Genomic DNA, 15,665 nt, shown 5'->3' on the forward strand with positions numbered 1-15,665 from the left:
ATCTTTCTAATTCAGTCAACCCAATTAGATTCTGATTGAGATCTCTAAACCTTATCTTGAAAGAATACAGTTTTTAGCACCAGCATATCTAAGAAAGATGAAGCCCTCAATTTGCTTAGTGCATATAACTATGTAATTTTATCTGATCAAGACCAAATGAAAGTAAGCATAACAAATTAAAAAAGCATCACCTATTTCATGTTTTTTTATTTTGTCAAAATTGAATGTTGACTAATATTGCTATATATATGTATACATGTAGGGATTAACAAAGACACTAGACTTTATAATTGACACAGCATTGGTGATCATCCTTTTGATCCTTACATAGCACTTCTAAATTTGTTTTAAAGCGTCCATTTATTCGCATGTTATTTGTTGCAATGTCTTTTGTTTTCAATAAACCTGTTTAAGTTGATTCATATTTTAGTATGATGCATCATCTAATTTGAACTCTAATAGTGGACTACTTTATCTGAAATGCTTGAACTTACTATGTTATTATGAATATGATTGCAGCCTATTCTTCAAGCAGGAAATGAACTTATCTCTGATAGGACTCCAGAATGCTGGAAAGACTTTCCTTGTAAATGTTGTTGCTGTAAGTATATTAATCATGTGAACAATCTCTTAGCAGTTGACAATTTGCAGTAAGTCTGTTCCCCATAAGTCTTACAATTAGGAACAAATCATAAAACTTATATCAATGGGGTACTGTTTTGGAAGGCTGAGTCAGAAGAGATTAGGAAGAAAGGGTTTAAGGGAGTTGAGAATGGGGATAATGCTGCTGATGAAGAAGGTCAGAGGCTAGTTCAAGAGAATAAAGAAGAGAATAAAGAAGGGTTGAAGAGTCTTGAGCCTCTTCTTGCTACTGAAGAGGATAGAAAATTTGGTGTTCCTTGGTTGAAATTGGGGGTATTACTTTTAGTCTGATTCTGTTTCTTCTTCCTCTATCTTCTTCGTGGCAATAAATATGGACTTGAATTTCATTCTGCATTTTTTCCCCTTTTTTTCTCCTAGGGATGGGGTTTGACAGTAACACTTGGTGTGCCAAAGGTGAATCCTGAGGTGTCAGCTCACTATGGACTATTCTTAATGGGAAGAACACTCAAGAGATCTCTATTTAGAGGATGGAAACCTAAATCTGATCTTCCTTTGTTGGTAGAGAAGTATGTGAACAAGGTAATAGCAAGAGTACCGTGATAATTTTGTTTGATAATTGCTTTGTCTATATTTATTTTCATGTGGAACATGCAACTCTTCACCTCAAGGCGTCACTCTCTCATAACTTTCAACTTCCAAACTCCAACCTACTTTTAATTTGATATTTTAGCAAGAAACATGTCCTAATATGATGTTTAATATGCAGGAAATTCAAATTGATGACTACATAACACACCATTTGCCATTTGATGACATTAACAATGCTTTTGATCTCATGAAGGAAAGAAAGTGTCTGCGTTGTGTTATTCAGATGCCAAGATAATTCTTGTGGATTTTTATTAATATTTTCTTTCAAGAAAAACGGTCCAAAATCCAATCATTGTAGAAGGAACTAATATAAGAGCTATTCTACTATTATAAGAGTTATTCTCCTTAATTTTTTTTAAAAAAATTGAATTGCAATTATTTAAAAAGATAATTTCTAGAATATCCTTTTTGGAATATGAAATATTTTATCTTTCTTCCAAGGAATATAGAAACTTTATCTGGCAGTTATAAAAAGTTACACGTCAATCTTTTAGCATGGTATAACTTGGTACTTAGCATTAGCATCAAAAGGATGTAAAATGGCAGCAACTCATTGCACAATAAAAATTAGAGAGACTGAACTATAACTATATGTATTTCAACCAAAAAGTATATAGGTTGTCTCCTTTAAAAAGAACACTAACAGTATTTTCATAAGTCAGAGTCAGATAAGGAAACTCAACATAGAGCTGCAACATTACATTATTTTCATCCATTGTTCAACTGAACTGAGCTAAAGATTGACATTAACGTATAATACTATAATGAAAGTTCTCCTTGAAATATAGAAAGCAACATAAGCTATGGGGTATTGGCAATGAGCCATACCTCACATGGCATATCTCCCCCCTCCCCACCTCAAAGGTTCCCACTTCATTAGTTTATTATCACACATAATCCTCTCTCCTCACTTTTCCTCCCCTTTTACCATAATGCCCTCCAGTTCACCTTTTCTCCCCTTTTACCATAATGCCCTCCGGTTGGCTGGTCCCAAAAGACTGTGGAATCTCACAAAGTACCGTTCTACATGGAAATGCATTCTCCAGCTATACAAATAGGGAACAGAATAATTAAATTCAAAAGTAAATATGACTTGTTCAATGTCTATTCTACATAAAATTGATGAGCATACCTGTGATAAAGTAATTTTTGAGCCATACATGCTGATGAATGAATCAGCTAAATCATGTGCCTCATCTATTATCAATATTGGATTTCAAATTCAGACCAAGAGCTTCACAAGATGATTTTGACAAAAGAGATTGATATGGAAGGACAAGAAGATCATCTCTCACAACCATGCTTCTAGATCCGTAGTAGGTTTGCAAGATCTTCAATATCCAAGGTCCTCATTCAGATACCTCATTCCTGAATTCATGTTGTAGTTTATTCTTTCTAAGCATTAGGCAACCAGAAGGGGCCTTTGTTCTGCGTGTGTGTGCACCTACTCTTATGTTCTGCAAGTTCAAGAGACATTAGTGCCTAGACAATTCTATCTTATTTATTCTTGCCCAAATCATTTACAATAACAGTGATCTATGCTTCATAAACTACTCAAATGATCAAAATCAGAAATATGAATCGCACTATTCAGAATCTAGGAGAGGCATACCAATTTCAAGAAACGCATAATTAGCACAATTTATCAAGCATACCAATAATAAATATTCAATCATCTACTTATCTAGTTAATTCAATTCATCTATTTTTTTGTTAAAAACAAAGATGAAAAAAATATTTTTTTATAACAAAAGATTGGTCATAATCAAGGTCCATATTCATGTGAGAACTTGTGCAACGCTATATTTTCACTTATAAAAGCATGCCAAACATCTCTCGTCATTTCACCTCCCAAATCAATGAATTCCAGTATCCTGCTATTTGAACAAAGCATACTTATTGTGAGCAGAAAAAATAGAAACAGCAGAGTCAAAAAGTGCAGACCCTAAAGACCCAACCGTTGCATTCTCTACCTTTAATCCTTGTTGTGTAAGATCCATTCTCATGGCTCTCTTATCTCCCAATAAATCAACCACTGGAATGTGTATTTGAAGTTATCAATAGAAAAAGATGATGATCCCTTTCTCCTTGCAGAAGAACTATTCTAAACCCCTCCTTCTACTCATAATGAACAAATAGAAATTCTAACAAACTTTTAACAAAATTTTCAGCATAATTTCAATAAAGATTAATAAGATTTTCAGCTAATCACAATTTTAACAATCCAATAGCCTTAGGTGTTTCTTAGTTGAAAAAAATCCAACAACAATACAATATCACAACAATACAATCCAATTACAATAACACAGTAAACCACATCAACTCACTCCAACCCAGTAATCTCAAGTCTTAATAGTCAAAATTATTCAACAATTATTCAATTCAGTAACAAGTCCACAGATTAACTAACAACAATTATTCAACCAGTAACAACAGTAAGGTTCACAGACTAACTAACAAGTAACAAGAATTATTCAACAATTATAGTTTAAAAAAATTAATACCTAGAACTAAATGCTAGAACAGAGCAGAGCAGATCAGTAGCAAGAAAGGAACAGGGCACGACCGAAGGGCTGACACGATGGAACAGAACTGGCACTGTCGAGACAGTGGCTGCGCGACGGAGGCAGAAGGCGAGGCCAACGACGGTGGTTTCAATTCTCAAGCGTGGCTGCACGATGGAGGAGAACAACATTGCGACAGTCGCTTCAAATAATTAATACAAGAAAGAACAAGAAGGAAAAAAATCACCTTAGGATGGAGCAGTTCTGAAATTCAAACAGTACAGGGAAAGGGAGGAGCTTTAAATCGCGACGTAGATGGCTGAATAGAGGCAGACAATGGCGGAATGGTGGCTGAAAGGCCGCGTAACAGAGGCTGAATAGAGGCTCGAACACGCAGCGTAGAGGACTGAACAGAGGGCTAAGCAGCTCGAACAAGGGTTCACCAAAAAAGGCAGAACAAGGGTTGGCCAAAAAACAGACGCAGAAGCTTAGCTAAAAAGAGGAGGATGCGCGGCAAACAAGGGAGACGTTGCGCTGAAGTTGTTGCAGCGGCGGTGGTTGGACGTTGAGGAATGGCGACGAGAGATGGCTGCTTCGGTGCTTCCTCCAAGCTACGTTCGAGTTCTCTTCTGCTTCTCTGCGTTCTTCAGTGTGTTCGTTCAGAGGCCAGAGAGAGGGAAGTGAGGGAGTGAGAAGGAGCTCGGTGAGAGGAAGGAGCAGAGTGGCTGAGTGAGACTGTGAGAGAGGAGGGGCCAAGAAGGTGCTGCGCGTTTTGGTTACTGGTTAGGGTTCGTCTAACCAATGGCACCGTTTTAAGCAAATTTTAGAAAACCAGTCGGGTCTCGGTTCGGTTCGACCAACCGGTTCTCGACCGATTTGACGGTCTAACAACGATTTCTGAATCTTTCGATTTTGATATATGACCGATTCGTTTTGTATACCGGTACACGGTTCGACCGACCGGTTCGAACCGATTATCAGAATCTTGGTCCGAATCGTTTTTTTCTGGTTTATAATTTGACCGGTTCGACCAGTCGGTTTGAACCGTTCTCCAAACTAGGCATTTTTCCCTTATTCAAAAAATCCGACCAGGTGATAGTTTGGTTCGATCGGCCAGTTCTTGGCCGGTTCAACGGTTCAATTACGGTTTTTCAGAAGATAGATTATAACTATTCTCTCATGTTGTTTTTATTTTAAAATGCTTAATATATTTTAGTATCAAATTTTCAATTAAACTTACAACACAGAAGTGGTTCAAGGAATCAAAATGCTAGAGTGAAAATTAAGCTTCACCTAAATTCAACTATAATCGAACGAAAGACAGAAACATTAATAATCAACAAGAGTCCATAAAAAATATAGTGCATAATAATTTTTTAAGTAAAAGAGATAAAACTAACAAGTTTTAGTAGTTAATATAATCTAAACATGACTACATGACAATTACGATTATTTAGTTTTTTTTTACTCCTTTTGTTTATACTTATTGTAATTCCTGGTAGCAGATTCAATGACATTACGCAGCATCAAGTTGTGGGGCCTTAGAATCAAATCCAACGTAAGTCGCATCCTTGTACCATAATTAACCTGAAAAATATAAATATTTTAGGTTTCCAACAAAACCATACACATTAGCAATTGAAGTACAATTTTTTTAGCAAAAGAAAATTACATTTATTGTATAACTATACGTCTTCCTGTAGTTTGTCATCCGGGTTGCCACCCATACCCCACAATCGTTACTGTGTTAAATAAGACACGGTTAGCTTATGCAGATAAAAATTTGAAAGAGGAAAACAGAAATACAGATATTGCTTACGAGCCAGGAGTTTGTTCTCCTGTTTCTAGCATATCCACAAATGTAAAATCAAGTATCCTTGGCCTGAACGGAGTGTTGTATTTCTAGAACGAGTCATACTTGAGCATATCTTCCAGATATTTTGCCTATTTATATAGAAAAAAATTAAATAAATTACGATATTTGAAAACTAAAAAAAATGTCATAAAAGTGAAAATGGGGAAAGTTAATTTACCAGCTTTACTATACTCGATCTCTTTTGCTCTTTATTTGTAGCAATCGGTAGGGAGTCTAGCAGAATTGTTTGATAATTGCACAAATCAAAAACAACCAGATACCAATGTGTGTTGTTCTCATTGACAGGTAAAAAAATCTAGTACCAACTTTCACGTATTAGAATATTACTAGATACAATTTTTTTTAAAAAAGGTATAGATCTGTTCATAAAGATAAATGCCATTAAATAATAAAAAAATAAAAATACAATAAATCATATACCTTTTTTAGACCTTCATCAACTTTTCTCATAAATTCTTTTTGATAATATTTCAACAGAACTTCAATTTTGGTATCACATTGCAGTATGAGTTGCTGAATTTAATAGTTAGGGGCTAAGTCAGTGACACCAATTAAGTAATAAGATAAAATAAATAAAAACGGTAACAAGCCTGAAAAAGACATTGCGTACCGAAAACACAGCTGGCAAATACCAGTTTGTTTGACATCCCATTTCTTTCTCCTGCATGGTTAGCATAGTAGCCACAAAATTCAACACCTATGTGGTAAATAATAAATATATTAAAAATTAAAGTATGCTAAAGATAGCAGTTTAATTATGCACTTACATTCCCATGTACCCGCTTCTTGGGAATTAATGACTTGAAATTGTCACGAGTTTCGCTAAATTTGTTTGTTGTCGCCAATACCTCATCACTACAAATATGAATCACATTAATATTGAACTATTTTTTAAATTTTTAGTAGATAGATAATGAGATATTTAACCTTCTTTTATTTGGTGCAAACACATAGGTTGTCATTTTAATATCTAAGTCATCCAAATTCATGTATGCAGGAGGCTTAAATAAAATTGGGATCCACTGAAAAAAAAGAATTGGTGAGATCATTAAGTTATGTAACCGTAGAGGATTCATGCGAATGACTGTGATATGAGAAGTTACAGATGGCCATTCAAATCTTCGTTTATTGTACTCGATCTTTTTTGTGGTTTAGGGTAGGCATGCTAATAGAATATCCACTTGGTGTACTCTTTTTTAAGAGTGCCTTTTACTCCTCAGTTAGAGATTTGTGTGAGGTCCTGGTGGAGTTTTTTTTATTTTTTTGAAAAGTTGTCTTTAATGGAGGCAGCCTTCACACCAACCTTATTTTCAGACAAATGTGAATTCCAGATAATTCTTTTCTTGGCCGTAGATATCTTTTTATCGCATACACTTGTAAGTTTTGATGCCTTTTTATTTGTACCAGAGTCAGACTGATGATGTTGTGGAGACTTTAGCAGTTTAACAATTTCATCTGTATCTCTTGGATTAGTAGATTGAAAAGGATATAAGAAAGTAGGAGGCTGAAAATTTGTGACAGTTGGACCTACAATAAATGATGGTGGGAATATGTTGTATAGTGATGGATGCATGGTTGTCGGATATTGGTTAGAATATACTACAATAGTATAAAAATCGGGGTAGATAGAATACAAAAATTAGGGCATGTGCGGTATATGGTTCAAGTACGAATAATGTGAGAGTTGGTTATCAATAGCATTAATGCTAACATCTCTTATGTCTCTCTTGTAATCTCTATGTTGAGGTGATCCGGATGATTCTCGCTTACCCATATCAAACACTCAAACATATATGTAACACAATTAGAATTATAATGTGAATATAATTTGCTAATGATATACCGAAGAGTGTTTTTATATATAGAATAAAATTTTGTTTGTTTATTCTTTATTATTGAAAAATATCTTTCAAACGATTTTATTGTTTTATATATATATCATATAATATAATTATAAAAAATGTGTATCTATGATTGTAATTTAAAAAGATTTACTATTTAAAATGGATATTATTTTTTTATAAATTATTTAAAATAGATATTATTATTTAAATTTATTATTTTAAATTGATATTATAATATACATGATAATATAATGCGAAAGGCTTTGCCTATTAATACATAATATTTATTAATAAATATTTAATTTTTTTAAAAGATCATAACATTACCAAAACATGCTAATTTTAACTTTATTATTCTATGTGATAATAAATACGTAATATTTAATAATAGTTATATAATATTTTCAAAATTATATATTATTGTAAATTTATTATTTTTATGTCGAAATTATTCATAATAGATATTATTATTTAAATTTATTATTCAACGTGACAATAAATATGTAATATTTTTAAGTTACTAAAAATTTATTTTTTTTTAGGTTAAATTATACAGTTGGTCCCTATACTTTTGGTGAAATTGTAAATTGGTCCTTACACTTTAAAAGTTTGTAATTGGGTCCCTAAAGATAATTAAAATTTGTAATTTAGTCTCCGCCATTCAAAAAGTGTTTGATTTAACAGAATATTCTCAGAATATTCTCTATTTTGAACATGTGACCTGCATATGTTTGCAATAGGGACCAATTTGCAACTTTAGTGAAAGTATGGGGACCAACAGTGTAATTTAACCATTTGAAAATGACCAAAAACTCCCTAGACTATCTAAATCCACCCTACCCCTCCCCAACTCTCTCACTCTTACTTTCTCATTTTTCAAAATGGCACCCCAACCCCAACGCTCTCTGTCTCTCACCTCGACTCACCATCGTCGTGCCTTTCGCCTCCGTCACCACGCCGAATTCACTAATAAATTGAGTTGCTATTTTTGTGTTGATTTGTTGCTATTTTTTTCTTAGACATTAAATTGTTCGCTTTGAGCATGCTTGGGATTGGAATTGTTCTCTTTCATTTATCGTCGGTGTTTAGTATTGGGATTGGAAGAGAAGAAAAAGTTGTCGGATGAGAGAGGCGAGATGGAGAAAGGAGGCGAGACCCGACTCGTGAGCACAAATGCGGTGGATCCGGCGTAGCGACGGTGAACCGAGGTGAGAGATGGAGAGCGGTGGGGTTCGGGTGTCGTTTTAGAAAGTGAGAAAGCGAGAGTGAGAGAGTTGGGGAGGGACGGGGTAGGTTCAGATAGCCTAGGGAGTTTTTCGTCACTTCAAATGGTTAAATTACACAGTTGGTCCCATACTTTCACTAAAATTGTAAATTGGTCCCTGTTGTCAAACATGTGCAGCTCACATGTTCAAAATAGAGAATATTCTGAGAATATTCTATTAAATCAAACATTTTTTGAACGGCGGAGACTAAATTGCAAATTTTAATTCTCTTTAAGGACCCAATTATAAACTTTTAAGTGTAGGGACTAATTAGATTGTCAATAATTAGAATGAATTTGCATTTAATATAGATTTAGCGTAAATTGATATATAATAACAACTCTTTTTTATCATTGTTATGTATTTTTATTCTCAAACACATAACACTACAAGCTAATTACAATGGTACAAACGTGAAGAAATAATTGAGCTGCTTCTGTTGAGGCAAGTTCTATTCCTAACATAAAGATCTGTCAAGAACCAACTAAAATTTTGAACAAGTACGTACTATTTTTTTGGTTTCTTGTATTATAAATTTATTCTGAATGGTCTTGTATAATTTTTTAATAATGAGTATATTTATTCACATCTTTGATTAAAATAATAAAATAGAAATTATGTTTATTCTTTAAAAAAATAAAAAAAGAAAGAAAAAAGAGAAATGCAGCTAGGCATCCTCACTATTATCGGCGCCGTCGTCGCATCTCCGCCAGCCGCAATCCCCACTGCTCAAGCTCCTCTCCTCCGTTGCAACATGACTCACTTCGCAACTTGTATCTCTCTCATTCCTATTTCACTGCACTGCCCCTGTTTTGCCGGTACCACTGCTCAAGCTCGCCTCATCCATTGTAATGCGTCTTGCGTCGCAACTTATGTGGTGTCGCATCTCTTCTCCTCTGTCTCGTTCGTCTGTTGCAGATCCCCCGTTCTGCCGCGCTTTCCCCTCCTCCTTCATTCAATTTCTTTGAGTATTCTTATTTTTCTGAGTTAATTTCTTTGATTGTTGATTGTTGTTAACAGGAAGAATTGTTGATTGTTGTTTTTCTTCAGTTAATTACTATTGCTTTTTTTCAAAATTCGGAGTTAATTTTTAACTTTGATATGAGTTAATCTCAGAATTTTGTTCTCAGTTAGTTGTACATATTCTTCATGTTAATTATATTTTTGTATTCTTTTATGTAAAAGCTAAATGGACTTTGGTTTTTTCATAGTGAATAAAATGAGATTTTGACCCTGCATGAAATGTTCTAATGTTACGGTGAACCCAATCCATCATTGAAGGACAAAGTGACTTTAGACTCATTAGCTAATTCTGTGGAGCAATTGACCCAAATAGTCCAATCTCTTATTCAACGATTAGAAAATAATGTAAGCTCTCCCTCTAAGGTGTTTAAGGTCTTTGGTTCCAAATCTAAGACTCTTAACCAACAAAGTAGTGCATCAAATAATCCATTGTTGCTATGCTGTATTGAGAAGGATAAGACAGATCTGTCCATTGCTAAAAAAAGGAGAACAGATTCATTTGCTCTAATCAATATTCCTGGATTAGAGCTACCTAGTGTGAATACTAAGTAATAAGTAGTTTATTATTATTATTATTATTATTATTATTATTATTATTATTATTATTATTATTATTATTATTATTATTATTTCACTAATAACAGTTTTTTTACATATTTAGTGGGTGCAAGTCTGTTTTAGACCAACAGCTTTAATGGGTTTGGACAAAACTGAACTTGCAATTGCAGCATACTTGTATGGTAATCATTTGATGGATAAGTAAGTAAACTCAATTAGAATTTTATTTGTTAACGATGTTGTTAATTTGTTTAGCTATTTTTATTTATGTTAAATTATCTTTGGTAGCTACGAGGAGGATATAGTATTTTCAGAGTTTACAGCTCACAGAGATGTATTTAGGAGCTTGATGCTAGGAAAGCCAATCGTTTCTCTTGTGCTAGACTTAGTAGCAGATATGATGAGGATAGAGTTGACCAGAGAAAGTGGTTATTGGTTTTTACCCACAACTTTTGCGGTCAGTATGTAGGAGTGTATACTAAAATGATATTGGTAGTTGTTATTTGTATTGCGCATATAAACTAGTGGGTGAAATAATGTAGCTATCAGAGAAGACAAAATTGGATCCCGACTGTCTGACGCTTTGTATCACATATGTTTATTTGGGCAAAGTTGACTGCTTAAAAAGAGTAAGTTTATATCATTTTAAATTCATATTAGCAAATATTAGCATAAAATAATTTTAAAAACTAAAATGACTTTCTCTTGATTAGGTCTTTATCCCTGTATCTAAAATTACTGACGAAGGTCATGAACACTGGTACCTCGTAGTGATTGATCGTGTTAAAGGACAAATCATTTTGCTAGACCCATTACCCATTGAGAAACAGTTCAAGCGAAAGAGGACAGGCTTGAAATTAGTAACTATATTTTCCCTTTTTTTGTTAATTGTATACATATATGACTAAAAAAACAAACTCTAACATAGACATAAATAGGCCATTTATTTGGACGAGCTATTGGAAGATCGTTCATTCTATGACTTTGAGACCACTCCAAATCTGATTTCTTCACAATTTGAATTTGAAGAGCCGGAAGGCCTTTCGACCCTCGAAGCTGGATCGTAAGATCGTATAATTAGTAGTTATTGATATGAAATTTATGCAATTATATAATACTCTAATATAGCTTCCTCGATATGTAGGAGTGACGCGGGTGTGTGGGTTGCAAGTTGGATGATAACTTGTTTTGAAGATGATCATTTTAACATAAAAGTAATGTTATGCACTAATCTTTTTCTTCATTCTTTCTTTTATATTTAGGTAGTTAAGCCTAATGTGTAATTATTCAAATTTTATTAGGTGGATGATGGGGTTCGCATGAAGATTGCAGTCTCACTCGTATTAAAGAATCATAATATGATCAGCTATAGGATCAAAGAAAATGCCATTGAAAATCTTAATAAGCTGTATGATAATCACCATCGTGATGATTATGAATTTCCACAAGATTAGATTTGCAACATAGGATATTTATTATTATTTTTGTTTTTATTATTTTCTTGTGGGCATATGAGCCGTCTAGTGACATACGACATTGTATTTTGTTTACGTTTGTGTTGGTATTTGTTTGCCGGATTATTTAATGTCTCCATTTGACTATGTATGAATTTATACTCTTTTGGTGATTGAAATTTAGTTCTTTTATCAGGCTCAGTCTTAAATCTTTGAATTAATTATGTATAGTTCTTTTGCTATCTTCCATCCATTTTTTTATGCATGCAATGAGATTGGAGCACAGATATCTTTCACATCGACACAACTTCTAAAAAATAGTTTACCTGAATTCACAAACTATAAATTCATCTATAGAAACTTAGAGGAGGATGCACAAAATAATCTCTGCTTTTCTAGTATAAGTGTCAACAGAGATTGGAACAATTATATCTGAAATAACATTTGTAAGAATCTGAGTTAATATACCTTGATTTCTTAGTATAAGACATAGGGCCTAAAGTAAATGGAATTTACATTCCATCCACCAGTGGGTGTAAAACAAGTAGCATTGATCAGTGAAATGAGGAGCACGAACATTCACTATTTGCTACTAAATAAGAGAAAAGAGTGATTATCATTTACAAGTAAATTAGATCCTGATGGATCGTTCAGAAATATCCATGGATATGATTACACAAAATTAAAAAAAAACACGATTTACATTTCTTAATGGCACATTACATTAGAATAGACTGAAGGGTGAACATGTGATTTAAGTGAGCCAGTTAGCTGTACGAGGATTTATATCTATCTAGAATAACGAGGATTGATATCTATCTAGAAGTTGTGGATTTAGATCTAGAGAGACCAAAGCATCCTAGGAAGGAGAACCCAAGTCTAGGCACGGTGGCTACCGGTTGATGGTTGGTCTCGGAATCAGGTGTTTAAGGATGATAATGTTTATAGAAGGCTGCAACTGCTCCTGCCACCCCATCTTCATGTTTCATGGCATCGGCAAGTTCTTCGGCATTCGTTTTCACCTGTGAGATGTAAGTTCGATGTAAAACATGTAGTCCTAATAAAAAGCCAAAATTGTGAACATAACTTGCATTTGTTTTATTTATACTCTCTTCTGTATGATTCCATGGTGTATTTTAGGAGGAAATTATATATGGATCTTATGCTTGGCTTTGTCTTTGATGATTAGTTCCCTTTACATCTAAAAGCTTTCTCTACTTTCCTTTTTCTAGTACATATGGTATGAGACAAATACTAACCACTTTGATCGCATATATATATTACCTCTGGCTTCAGCATATAGTTTATAGCATTAACCAGCTTGCCTAATGTAAATTCATCCACTGGAATCGGTGCCCGGCCTACTCCTTTGGCATGCACTCGCTCTCCCCAAAATGGCTGGTCCCCAAAGAATGGTACAATTATTGTTGGGCACTGCAGAAACAGAGATGTTCTTGTTGTAAGATGAATATACCACTTAGATTACAAAATTCACAAATGCAAGATACATTACTGCAGCTCTAAGACCAACAGCAGTTGTTCCAGCACCCCCATGATGCACCTGGAAACATTTAGAACATCTTACAACCAGGTTTCAATGTTACCTGAGAAGATTATGTTCAAATAAAAAAGAATGCACCAATAATTATTGGTTGAACTTATTCTCTTTAAGCAGGGTCTCAAGTTCGAGTGTTGCTTATTGAAATAATTAGTGCTGGGATATCACTCCATAATGGGAAGACTTGACAACTCCAATTAGAGTCTACTGGTTGCTAGACTCGTGGGAAAAAAACTACGAATTTATTGCTGTGTAATCACATATCCAAAAGCCCAAACAAGTGAACAGTCACAAAGAAACTCACAAGGCTACCAAATCCAATATATATAGGTTTTTTGCCTTCCTTTTCGCCTTCTTCAAGCCACTCTAATAATGATATTGGTGGCTCATAATCTGAAGCAAGGTTAAGGAAACAAAATCCAACAACATCAATGTTGGGTCCCCAATCTGCAAAATAAGAAGCAAAACACAAACAGTCTATCGTAACATCGTCAAGAAACAGCTCGGAGTTAGAGAGTGCCAAAAATGGAAAGATGAGATGACACTATAAAATATAAATGCATATCTAACCTTTTGGTTTAGGAACCAAATAAGGGCTCCATATATAACCATAGGGCATGTTAGGAGGGGACGTATAAGATCCACTTAGATAAGTAATAGGCCTTAGCTTTAGTTTCTTCTTCCTAAATTCATTTATTAAATCTCGTATTCCAAGCCAGATTAAAGAATTAACTATTTGATATGACAGCTGAAAGACATACAAAAAACTGATAACTTAGTCATATCAAGTGAAACTGATTGATTATTTTTTATTAACTCTCTGAGGCCATGTAACTTACTCTGTATGCCATTTGTTGCTTAACGCGGGAAAGAGGATGAGGGAATTCATATGTTGGCCTGAAAATATAGTCAAACATCATTAGAATAAGATCCTTACACCTATATTAGTTGCTCATATAATCTTTATGCTAACAACAAATCAATAAATGAGCCTTACTAAGAACCTTCCTAATGCCCAAGTCAATGAATGATGCAATATAGCACATAATTCGATTAAAAATATAGGTGACTAAGTGCAGGATTAGTCCGTGTACCAAGCAAGACTTACGTCCATGGCATTGTAAAGAATATGTGAAGTGGAACTTTTAGAAACTCAGCAACATGAATATGCCCTGCATAATTTCATACATTAAAAGAACGTGAGATACTTTTTCATCATACATTAGATGTAAACAATGCCACATTATTTGTTAATTTTATAGTCATTTCTATACTCTGTCGATGAATTTCTTTCAATTTGCTATTAGCAATTTGTGATTGACTTTTTCATTCTTAGTTGCACAAAAGGAGGAAATTCTTGTCAAGATCTAAGATATAATTCACTCATTATGGACTTTGTAAAAACTAAGACATCAAATCATCAATGGTGAAAGGCATTTCCCTTTCCTTCTCTTTCTGCCATGATTTGATTCTCACAGCTGCTGAAACAGGTCGCAAATTAATCTCTCCTATATAACTATTAGCAATATACCATTTTCATTATTTGACAATGTAATCTTCAAACAGTTGTACCTTTAGGTGATATTGTAAAAAATAATTTAAACTTAAGAATAGCATTCTATGAAATGCACGTGCACTTCCTAAAGTGCTGAATTGCTGATAATGGATAAGCAGCTTAGATTTTTATACAATACAAGCACAGTATAATGAACTGAGATTACCGTTCTGCACTTTAATATGTAAATTGTACCTCTACACTTTAGATGATCAAATTCCTTAAATTTTACCAGGCAGCAAGTTTGTTGTTGAATCCAGTTTTGGTTACTATACAATCTATTGTCATTTGATAAAATGTTTGATTACATTCTCATTACAATAGAAAGAGACTTTGTTGTCTATGTTATTGATTGTGTTATTATGATGAATGGAAAAGGACAAAAAAAATTTAGAGTCTAACCGTATGCTGGAGGGTTGGCAATTATTGCATCTGCGTTAAATGCAACATGAGTATCTGGATTAGCACTGTTGCAAGCTGGAAGCAAAGAGTTGATAATAGCCTTTATCTGATTTCTTTATTTATGAATTTCTGAGCGGCCCGATGGCAAGAAGCCTTTATTCTTGACCATATCTGAAGAAAGCATATAAATAAACATATTAATATATGAAAGCATGAGCAAGGAGAAGAAATCCTTTTGATATGGCTACTTGTATATGGTCATGCATTCAAAAGAATAAAAGCAACATTCCTCTAGTAAAACCTAATTGAGGATCTGAAGCAACATTCCTCTAGTAAAAGCAACATTCCTCTAGCAAAAGAATAAAAGCAATTATT

At 33.9% G+C, this 15,665-nt stretch overlaps 1 long non-coding RNA gene and 1 pseudogene across 1 annotated transcript; both read right to left on the reverse strand.

Annotated features, from left to right (window-relative positions):
- Positions 1-1,881: 1,881 nt before the first annotated feature.
- On the reverse strand, positions 1,882-3,902 carry LOC127741674 (uncharacterized). The gene is made up of 3 exons (XR_008002823.1): positions 3,756-3,902; positions 2,384-2,708; positions 1,882-2,297 (listed from the first exon to the last, which is right to left on the reverse strand). It is a non-coding gene; the product is annotated as an uncharacterized LOC127741674 (long non-coding RNA).
- Positions 3,903-12,348: 8,446 nt separating this feature from the next.
- On the reverse strand, positions 12,349-15,459 carry LOC107465471 (sterol 3-beta-glucosyltransferase UGT80A2-like; annotated as a pseudogene).
- Between the last annotated feature and the right edge of the window lie 206 nt (positions 15,460-15,665).

The sequence above is a fragment of the Arachis duranensis genome, chromosome 9, assembly GCF_000817695.3.
Source record: "Arachis duranensis cultivar V14167 chromosome 9, aradu.V14167.gnm2.J7QH, whole genome shotgun sequence".
Taxonomy (NCBI): Eukaryota; Viridiplantae; Streptophyta; class Magnoliopsida; order Fabales; family Fabaceae; genus Arachis; species Arachis duranensis.